The sequence below is a fragment of the Myotis brandtii genome, unplaced genomic scaffold (assembly GCF_000412655.1).
Source record: "Myotis brandtii unplaced genomic scaffold, ASM41265v1 scaffold381, whole genome shotgun sequence".
Classification (NCBI taxonomy): Eukaryota; Metazoa; Chordata; class Mammalia; order Chiroptera; family Vespertilionidae; genus Myotis; species Myotis brandtii.
This window is the reverse complement of record NW_005364633.1, coordinates 200,307-211,742: the sequence shown is the minus strand read 5'-3', so window position 1 is coordinate 211,742 and position 11,436 is coordinate 200,307. Positions and strand designations below refer to the sequence as shown.

The 11,436-nt window shown below is 46.6% G+C and overlaps 1 long non-coding RNA gene across 1 annotated transcript in view; it reads left to right on the top strand.

Moving 5' to 3' along the window:
* Window positions 1-10,250, top strand: part of LOC106727168 — a 12,491-nt gene extending 2,241 nt beyond the window's left edge. Inside the window, exons 2-3 of the long non-coding RNA XR_001363328.1 lie at window positions 6,777-6,851; window positions 8,424-10,250. This is a non-coding gene — a long non-coding RNA (uncharacterized LOC106727168). The remainder of the gene's footprint in view (window positions 1-6,776; window positions 6,852-8,423) is intronic.
* The last annotated feature ends 1,186 nt before the right edge of the window (window positions 10,251-11,436 follow it).

Below are 11,436 nucleotides of genomic sequence, written 5' to 3'. Positions count from 1 at the left end.
TATAATTTTGCGCTGAAGTTGCTAGAGGGCCAGATCATTATACAAATCTGAATCCCTGACTGGGAATAAGTATGTTGCTGATCTGGTTCATCCTATCATGTTGATGGCGTATCCCAATGGAGATGGCTTCTTCCAACAAGACAATGCGCCATGCCACGGTGCTCGTATTGTGCAGGAGTGGTTTCAAGAACATGAGGGAGACTTTACCTTGCTTAGGTGGCCCCCACAATCACCACATCTCAATCCAGTTGAGCATTTGTGGGATGAAGTTCAAAGAGCCATCAGGCAGCTGGTTCCACAACCATCAAATCTCACAGAACTGGACAGTGCTATTCATCAGGCCTGGTGTCAGATTCCTCGCATCACCTTTCAACATCTCGTGGAGTCAATGCCAAGAAGAATCGCCGCAGTATTGAAGGCAAAAGGTGGCCCAACGACGTACTGATGGGGAGGTCATAATAATCTGGCCACTCAGTGTATATACACGCACACACATATATATGAGGGGAATAAGATTGGTTATGTTTAACCAGAACTTTAGCTATTTTAAATATATGCTACTCCCCTGGAATCTATATACAGACGCCATGTTGAAAAAAATGGGCAGTCAATGAAATAGAGAAGAGGATCAGTTCATGTCCATGCTCTGCGATGGCACCGATGGCTTCAGTGGGAGTTGGAGGTGGTCTTCTTGGGCAAATGACTTGCCACAGTTGCCTGGGTTTCTTCTTTTTCTTTGGTGATGCAGATGGTAGTTTAGCTGAATAAATATTAAGAACAATGGGGTGTGTGTTTTTCTTTCCGTACTAAGAATACAGGAATTTTTAATAACAGCTGCTGTTTACATGAACTAAATATTAAGCATGGCCTACCACATTGCGTTGGACATGAAATAAGCAAGATAGAAATTGTTTTTGTTCATTGACAATTTACCATCTGAAAAAGATTATATCGACGGGACAAAAGAATAGATGAATAAATAGCCAGAAACTCTGATCACTTCCTTTTCACATTAAAATGGGAAAAAAATTGGTCTGGCGTGGCTCAGTGGTTGAGCGTTGACCTATGAAACATGGTTCGATTCCTACCCAGGTTGTGGGCTCGCTCCCCAGTAGGGGGCGTGCAGGAGGCAATCGATCAATGATTCTCTCTCATCATTGATATTTCTATTTCTTCCTCTCCCTTCCTTTCTGAAATCAATAAAAATATATTTTTTTAAAAATGGAAAAATTTAGTGAGTCCCTGCTTTCCAAGGAATAGAGTCCTAGGTATAAATTTGTGCCCCATCCTCCTTTTCAACTCTTGTCTTCCATTTTCCCACCAGGGTAGGGGTCTACACACTGGGCTCTTTGATGCGCACACCCAGTCTGTGCTTCCCCACCACCTCCAGGCGAGGGGCCTGCCATCTCTCCAGGGTATTTCTCTCGGTGCCTGACCCAGTGAGCTAGGCCGACTTTTGTAGTTGCTGAATAAACATTTGCTGAAGGGACGCTGCCTGAGGACAGGGCAGTCCTAATTGGGGCAGAATGAGAATCTGCAGAGCCCAGAATGTGAAGAGAAGGCGTGTCCTGGGCCCTGCCTGCCAAGTGCCTGCTTTTTATTTCTTTATTTTGCATATTGTATTATTTTCATTCTATATTCATAAATGCATATCACTGTAGGTTTACATTAATATAAACTCATCATATTTAAGTACATTATATAAATGCGTGTTTCAACTCGGTTTTATTTTTTTTTTAATCTTTATTGTTGAGAGTATTACATGTTCCAGCTGCTCCCGTCCTCCAACCTCTTCCAGGGCCTGCTTTCCATAAAGCCGTTGCCCTCTAAGCACTCCTGCTCCTCCACACTGTGCTTCCGTTGCCATAGCGACCAGCAGTGTTAATGTATATTATGGCCCGAGGATGTGCTTATTCAGCCTCTCGTGGCAGGCTTCACAGAACTTCGGGTTGGGTTTTACCAGAACTTAACAGGGTGCTGTCACCACACATATCCAAAACACACAGCAAACAAGTCAGCACAGCACGAGTCGAGGCCAGAGCCAGACCCCCCATAAATTAGTTAATTCCCCTCCCCCCATCCACTGTAGAAATACCGTGTTCAGGGGTGTATAAGCATTCACGTTTCATTCATTTTTTTCCTCGTAGGGAACCATTCATCTGTCCCTCCCACATCTCCCATCCTCTCAATGCTTAGCTGCCTTGAGTTGTTTCCTGTGTTATCTTATATCAGATTTACTAGCATCAGGACTCCCTTCTATCAGCAAGCCTAGGAAGTCTGTGCTAGTGCTAGAAATCATTATTTCCAACCATTTGGTTCATATAACAAGAGTTCCACGGGAACAAATACAACCTGATTAAACAAGTTTGTCAATAAGTTTTCATGGCCATGAGCATTATAAAAAAAAACTAGGGGCCCAGTGCACAAATTCGTGCATCTTGAAAGGAACTGCGGGCTGCGAGGCTGTGGTGGGCACATCGGCAGGTCTCGGCCCATCCTCCACACCCCTGCCCGCTGCGGCCCCCAGTCCCCTGTCTGCTGGCAGCCCCGCTCCCGCTGCTGCTCCCACATGCTGATGGCACCAGCCCCACTCGCACCCACTGATAGTGCAGAGCGATTGGGGCTGGCACCAGCAGCAGGTGCAAGCGGGGCCGGCGCCATCAGCGGGTGTGAGCGGTGGCTGCTGCCCTGATCACCCCTGAGGAGCAGGGGGAGGTGGAGAAGCCCTCAGGGGTGATCGGGGCCAGCAGCCGCCGCTTGCACCCACTGATGGTGCTGAGCAATTGGGACCGGTGCTGGGCACTGGCAGCAGGTACAAGCACCGGCAGTAGGTGGGTGTGACCGTGGCGTGCGGGAGCAAAGAATTTTCAGTAACCACCAGAGGCTCGCCCCGATGACAGTGACCGGTGCCCCACCTTGGTCTGGTGCCCCCACTCACCTGCTCCACCATCCTGCCACGGCTGACACCCACCATGTTCCCTGTGCGCCCCCTGGTGGTCAGCACACATCATTGCGACTGGTTGTTCGGTTCTACCGTTTGGTCTATTTGCATATTAGGGCTTTATATATATAGATAAATCAGAAACTCTTCACCGTAATTGTGAGTACAAGTCCCTAAAATTCACAGGTGATCTTGAATATTCTTTTTAACCACTAATTTCAATTTCTGCCTTTCTTTTAACCAACACTTTTTGAAAACCAGATTCATGTAAGAGCAATTTTAATTCAATCTCATCTGACCACTTCATAGAATGAGTGAGAGGCACTAACCAGCTGTGAAAAGGCTTATAAGAGAACAATGAAAGAGAAGAAAGGCTTTTGAATGCTTCTCAAACTGGATAATCAGGTCAGGAACAGATGAGAGCTCAAAAAAATTTAACTGTTTTTTTTTTAACCTTTAGTAATTCTAAGTTTAGTAAAGTAATTTTTAAAAGTTTAGAAAAAAGAAATTATTGTATTACACGGGTCATGGCACCTACCCAAGTTGCTGGTCAATCCCCAGTGGGTCCCTGGTTGTGGCACGTGCGGGAGGCAACGGATCCATGTTTCACTCTCACATCAATATTTCTCTCTCTCTCTCCCTCTCCCTTCCTCTTCCTCTGAAATCAAGAAAAAGAAAAAGCATGTCCTCAGGTGAGGATTAAAAAATAAAAATAAATAATGAAAGTTTGGCAGGGTGGGGACTGGGCTGGAGTGGGAGAGGAAGAACTGTTTGCTGGGGATGGTGGGAGGCTGACATTCTGGAGCCACTGTAAAGAGACAGAGTCCAGAAAGGAGCTGCCTAGGGCTGGGGGTGGAGCGGCGAGGTTGGGATGACAGCTAAGGGGTGTGGAATTTTCATTTTCGAGGGAATGAAAATATTCGAAAATCAGTTGGCGTGATGGATACACAACTCCGAAAGTACTAAAAGCCATTGAGTTGTAGCTTTAAATGGTTGAATTGTATGGTATGTGAATTCTATCTTCATAAAATTGTTAAAAGAGAGACAGAGGCAGTAACGTTGGGTTGGAGAAGTTACTCAGTCTCATCTAACTCATTCTATTCTGACTCATTCCACTCCAATTTTGAAACCATGTTTTCCCTTTCATAAGCGTATAAATCCTACCTGCTCTCGGGTAGATTCAAGCCAAGACCAGTGCAAAGGTACTTGAGTTTACGAGGTTACTTCTGGGAACAAGCAGGGGCTTGAGTAGCAAGCACCTGTGCTTTGACCCAATTTCTGTTTATCTTGCAATAAGTTTGAGAAAATAAAGGTCTTGTTGCAGGAATAAATGTGAAGTTCATAAAGAAAATTCACACAGTGATGTAAATAATCTATAATAATAAAAGCGTAATATGCTAATTAGACCAGACGACCTTCCGGACGAAGCCGGGGCTGCGAGGGAAGCCAGGGTCCCAGGTGCCATAGGGAAGCCGGGGCCGGCAGCCGGGGAAAGGAAGGCCTACTCTTGCACGAATTTCGTGCATCGGGCCTCTAGTAAAAAATAATGCCATAAACTTTCAAAGACGAGGGGAAAAAAATAAAGAAGGGAAGAAACACACCAGGTGTGGATCCCAGCTCTGCAACTTCCTAGCTGCATATTAAGTAAAACACTAACCCTTCTGGGCTTTGTTTTTCTCCTCTGTAAGACGGAGGCTTCCTGATATGCAAGGTTGTTCTGAAGACTAGAGGTAATGTATACAAATGCCTGGCACATAGAGGACCCTGAATTAACCCTAGTAATTATTATCATAAAGGGAATGTTATTTTATCTGTCCTGGGAATGGCTGCAGCAGTCAGGGTCGGCGAGGTTATGCTGAGGTAACAAAGAATACTACAGTCTCAGTGGCTTAAAAAAGTGCCAACCCCAATATTTATTTTTTACTCCATTTTCCTACTCCTCATAGGTCGGCTTGGGGCCCCACTTGTGCCTTCCTTATTCTAGGACTCATTTAGAGAGCTGGGGTGGTCCGGAATACTGCCGATCACAGGGCAGAGGGAATAAAGGGTGTGGTAAATCACACACAGATTCTTAAAATGTGTGCCTGAAATTGACATGTTACACTGCTCCCATGCTCCGGCTGAAGCTAGTTACACGGCCATGTCTGTCTTCAGGGGAGCGGGAATTACATTTTCTAACATGTGCACAGAAGATGATAAAAGAGATTATTTGTCAACAGCCCTAGTGATTGCTACGTAACTCCTGAGGGAAATATTTTTAATTTTAAAACAAGACATCTGTGGCCCAGGCGAATAAGTACTTGCCTCCTAAATGGGTAGGAAATGGCAAAATAAGAGATTCAAACCCAAGTCTGTGTTGTCTCCTGATCATTCCAGTGAGACTTGAAAACTGAAACTGTTCTACCCACAAAGCTATGTGGATATGTCTCCCTCTCCACATTTGTAGAAAAAAAAATTGCATATTTTCTTTGGGAACAAACTGGTACTGCCTTCTCAGAAACCAATTTAGAATAAAAAACATTAAGAATCATAAACTGTTCACACACCCTTTGACCCAAGAAATCTAGTTCTGGGAATTTATCCGAAGGGAATCATCCCAAGAAGATGAAAAACTTACACTCAGGAAAGGATCTATTGTGACACTGTTTATGATAGTGTAGAACCAGAAAGAATCTACATTTTTGACAAAAGGAAAAGTTAAAGAATGTATTGATTATATACTCAATGAGTTATTATAGTTATCCTAAATAGTAAAAGACTAATGTACAAATTGTCCCCTCGACCAGGAGTTCGACCAGGAGTTTGACCAGGGGGCGGGGCCAGCTGGCAAACTGCCCACGGCCCCTACCCCCGGTCAGCCCGGCCAGCCTGGCCCAATTGGCCTTGATCAGGGAGGGCCGGCTGGACACCAGGAGTTTGACCAGGGGGCGGGGCCAGCTGGCAAACCGCACACGGCCCCTACCCCCGGCCAGCTTGGCCCAATTGGCCCCTGCACAAATTTGTGCACTGGGCTTCTAGTCTATATATAAAAGAGTAATATGCTAAGTGTCCCTCCTACCATCTGACCAGACGCTATGACATGCACTGACCACCAGGGGGCAGACACTCAAAACAGGAGTTGTAGAGCTGCAGTGACTTGGCAGCGGTGGTTCTCGGGTGACGCACCCCAAAACCAGAGAGGAGGGAGCCCGATTCTTCACGGGGCCACGTGATTTCACCTTTAGCCATGGGTTATGTTGTTGCTGGGGCACTGTTGGTCCCGAAGCTGGTTTACTGCACACTTGCGTTTGCGTTCCACACCCTGTATGACAGCAAAATTGCAGATTGCCCTCTCGCACTCTGGGACCCCTCGGGGGATGTTGGAGAGCCAGTTTTGGCCCGATCCCCGCAGGCCAGGCCGAGGGACCCCACCTGCTGGAGGGACCCCGCTCACTCCGCAGACGCCGGGGAGGGACCGTGGGAGGTTGGCTCCAGGGCATGTCCAGCCCGTCTTGCCCAGTCCCGCCCCGCTGGTCACCTTCTAATTAATTTCCTTTCATTGTGCACGAACCGGATCATGGGAGGTTGGCTCCAGGGCATGTCCAGCCCGTCTTGTCCAATCCCACCCCGCTGGCCACCTTCTAATTAATTTCCTTTCATTGTGCACGAACCCATGCACCGGGTCACTAGTAACTTTATAATTATGAAGACTATGTAGTAACATGAAAACAACCTTTTGCTATAATGTTAAGTGAAAAGCACAATGCAATTGTTCTCACTATAAAGCAGCTGTGTGATCAATTTGTGTGACGAAGACTAACACACCCCATATTTGTTCTTCCCTTTTTCCTTTTAGTGATCGAGCCCAAGCCCAGGTTAAGCGGCAGGGACAGCGAGCACGGACCACACTTCCCAGCCTTCCTGAATCCAGGTATTGTCACGTGACCAGGTTCATATATCTTAAATTTAAGTGAAAGATATATGAACAGCTAACACTTGAGCACTTAGTATTTCCACACACTATTCTAAGTGTATTTACATGTATTACCTGTGTTCACTCATTTACTCCTCTCAAGTCCTATTAGCTACACTGCCTTAATCATGAATCATCAAATCTAACAAAACATATAATCAAGACTTCAAATAATGAATTTGCTCATTGGTCTTCCTTAATGCTTATGTCAGCCTTTTTAGCCGTGTAGATAAAATAACTAGTTGACAGATTGATTTTGTTTGAAATGAATTACATGGCAGTTACTAAAACAGATTGTAAAGACTGCTGTTCACAGAGCAATTGTTCATTCTTCTCTCAATCAGTGCAACTCCCATTCTAAGCTGGACATACTGCCACCTAGCCACAAGACCACAGCACGGAACCACATATGCAGCTACATGGGCTGTGACAAAGTTCCTCACAGTGAGACCTAAATGGGAATAGGATGGTGACTTCTGGGCCGTCTCCCTAGAGAAGAAGGGCTCACCCTTCTCCTGCTCCTCCATCCTGCTCTCTGGGGAGTGGGTGTGCTGGCTGGCGTTCCCTGAGCTGAGACTCACGCCTTAGCAGTGTAAGACCAGCAGCTGAAAGCTGTGGCATCGTCCGTGAGAAGCCCCTGTTAGCCTCGGGCTAGCTCTCTCCGGACTTCTTTTCGCAGGAAAGAGTAATGACCTGTTTAAACTACTATCGTGGGGGTCTCTGTTAAGTTACTAGTAACTGAACTTAATCCAAACTCATATGTAAATCTAAGCTCACGTACTTCCCATTCAGACGTGTGGGACATCAAAATGTCACTTAAAGACTTTAATTTAACTACTTCTCTTGTAAATGTCATAAGGAAGTAACTGAAGAAGACTTTACTCCAATGGCTATCGATTCTTATAATGGGTTTGTAGGCATCTGTTTAAGGCAGTGTTTCCCAGCCTTTCTTATGACGGAGCACAAGAAAAACAATCGTTGTACAGTACCCTGCACACCGTGGCCCTTGGCCAGAGGCTGCGGATCCGGGCTGTTTGCCTGTTCCGAGAAATGGGGGGCTCAATGCCTCAGTCCCCCACCCCTAACCTGTTCACCGCAGCCCATCTCTAAGGGCATTCCGCAACTGGTGGACTGCTTCCGGTTACTAGCAGGTAAAATTCGAATCTGGAACCCATTCAATAATCATTACGGCTTGAGAAAAACCAAGTGAGCAAACTGTGCCTTGTACTTCATTGTTGAAAAATGCACTCATTGAATGGTTAGTCAGATTACACATTTCTTATTTCGCATAGAGTATTTTTTAGATGACTTCATTATTCACATGTACACCGAGTATGGTTTTTGTACCCAAGGTGTAATGAAAGGGTCTTGTGAATCAGGGACAGAGAGGATTTCAAACAATGAGATGATACCGCTGAAAACTAGTGCCTGGCTTTATCTGTAAGAGGGAAAAGGGAACTTTTATTGATCATTTTCAATCTACCAGAAGCTTCCAAAATGTGTTTTTTCATGACCTCTTTTATTTTAAAGATTAGGGACCTACAAGCAGCAGGACTAACATTCAAAGGCCTTCCTACATGTCTACATGCCTGGATTTATTCCTTCGAATTCATCTACAAAACCCAGTGGTTTCATAGTGCGTGTGCCATCGACTCCACTCCTGCTCCCACAGAGGCAACCACTGTCGAGCTTTACCCTTTAGCTTTCGGGTGGTTCCCCCATATCTCAGAAATAACATGCCTATGTTGTCATTTTCCTTTCTAGAGTTGTTCGCATTTCATTTAAGTTTAGAGGCCAAACTATATCTCTTCAAAGCCAGAAAGAGAAAGAGCAGCCCCGTTCTCTGCACAGCCTAGGAGCGCGAGCTCCTTGCCATTCCCCAGAGCAGCATGCTCGACTGGGCCAACCAATCCTTCTGGTCTTTATCGCCACACTTCCACCTGCTATGTCGTGCTTTTTCAAGGTTCTACATTTTATCTATGGAAGGGAGATACGGATTTAGTCTCTCATATGCTCCTCTTATTCTCCCCATATAGTTCTATCACGTTTTTCTCTGATCACTATTCAGTGTTTGCATAATTAAGTAAATATCATTTAAGGCTGAGGCTTGTAATGTACTGTGATTACATTGAGTTTCTTGGCACATAATTGCTTTCCCTGGCATTGATAATTTTCTTATTTTATTTGTATGCTCACTTTGCTATTGACCTGTCAAAAATCAATTACCCATTCTTTTCCAGAAATGTAAATCTCTCAGTACACCCTGCCATGCCCAAGGTCACACAGCCAGGGAGAGGGATGTATTAGTCTGCTAGGGCTGCCATAGCAAAATACCCCGACTGGGCGACTTAAACAACAGACACTTATTTTCTTTTCTCACAATTCTGCGTGCTGGACGTCCAGGACCAGGCTGCCAGCCATTTGTTTTCTAGTGGGGCCTCTCTCCTCGGCTTGCAGATGGCCACCTTCTGGCTGTGACCTCACGTGGCCTTTTCTCTGTGGACGCACGCCGCTGGTGTTTCTTCCTTTTCTTAAAAGGACACCCATCCCAGCGGATCACTGCTCTACCCTGCGGGCCTCATGTTAACTTCGTCACCTCTTTAAAGGCCTCAGTCCCAAATCAAGGCTAAAGGGGATAAAAGCCTGGCTGTCTTGGCCTGACGTGGGACAATTCTGAAGAGCCATCCAGCTCCAGTGTTCCCTGTGGACTTGGCCGAAAAGGTCCCCGGGCCTTGAGTCACAGTCCCACTTCTTCCTTCTACGGGTGCTGGTCCCAAGGGCATGCCCCGTAAACATTCTGAGCTCAACTCTGTCTCAGGGTCAGCAATATCTTTGGAATGCTTCACACTTGAAGTGTTGAGAAGGTTCCGGAATTGCTCTCTAGTGCTGCAATGTTGACATGGCAGCATCAAGGTGAGGGTGCTGGGGGAAGAAGACCTTTCTGGTGGCCTTAAAGCACACACACCAGCAGCAGAGGCTGGCCTCCCCACCTCGCCCCGGGCCTGCCCACAGCGGGAGCCTGGCAGGGCGTTGCTGAGCTGCCCTTATCCCTGAGTGGGCTCTGGAGTTGCTCCCTCGTAATTCATAGCCAGTGGCTCTCGGCAGGCAGCCTGCTGGTTCCAGACGCTGCCACTCACATCACCGACCAGTGAGCCATGGTCTCGGTGCCCACAGTCACGCCGACGTGTGAGTAAAACATTTCCATTTGGACAAAAGAGAAGGGCATCTGTTTCCCTGAAAAAAGTTACAACGCTCAGAGAAGTGCACATACACGTTGGTACAGTTTTCGAAAATAGAAAATCCACTGGCTGTGTATGGGGGAGTTTTGAAAACATAATCTAATAATAAAAGATCGGCTTATCAGCTGCTCATTTGTGGTTAGAGCTCGTTAATGAGACACACACCCCCCACAATGGTCATTGGAACAATGATTTCTTCCCTCCCTGAGCCACTATTGTTCTTCGGCTGCGAGCAGTGGGAGTGTGAATCTGTCTGTCTGTGTGAAGGAGGGCAGATGAGTGAGTGGGTTTGTGGGAGGACAAAGCGGAGAGTGGAGAGTGGGCGCCAGGTCACGGAGTGTGCGCGTGGGAGGAGGCTGGGCCGTGAGTCAGCCGGAGTGGGAGGCAGGTATGTGTGGGTGACGCGTGGGCCGGAGGAGAAAACACTACAGAGCCATTTTGCAAATGTGAAGGTTTTAAGAAGATATCCATAGAACCATACAAAAGAGCATCAGAAAATAATGCATTAGCGACTCTAATTTTAAAAAGCAAAGGTTTCCGATAATGCTATCTTACAGAGAGCTGTTTTGAACTTTTAAAACTATGCTTTTTAAGAATTAATTTTCAATAATAATTAAAAAAAAGAAAGAATGACTTTTGTGTCATGGAGGCTGGTAATTGGTGGTGACCCTGCCACTGTCGCTGATGAAGACAGCGTGTGTGTAGTTTGAAGGATGGTCTCTGAGTCGCCTCCATGAACAAGATGGGCCACGGCCGGCAGGGAGCTGAGCTGAGGACTCCTGGCTGAGGCGCTAACGTCCCAGGGAGAACGGGCCCTCTCCTTTCCCTGCCGCCAAAGGCACTCGTGTTCTTCCTTTTGTAACTATAAGTGCGATTTTAAAAAACTGAACCTGACGCTGAGACTCACTTAACATCAGGGTAAAATGGGGCCCCAGATCATCTTGATGAACCACCACGAACTGCGACGCAGAGGCAAGGAGGGAGGAGCCCACGGATGGATGGATGGGTGAACCCGCCATCGGCCCAGGGACCTCCCTGCACTCAGTGGTTCTCCCCGCTGACCCTCCAGGTGTGTGTGGGAGGTGCAACCACGGTGACACAATGCTGCCAGCTCAGCTTCCTGGGCTGAGTTCTGGGTGGGAGCAACACAAATACCAGTTTCCCTCCTCCCGGCTAGCGTTACGCACTGAAATACTGTATTTGTGTGGGCACACTATTATTAGTCCAGTATTTTCGAAAATCAGAAATCTGAATCACTCCGGTGAAAGGCATGCAGAGAACGCGTACACCGCATAAGAATTTCC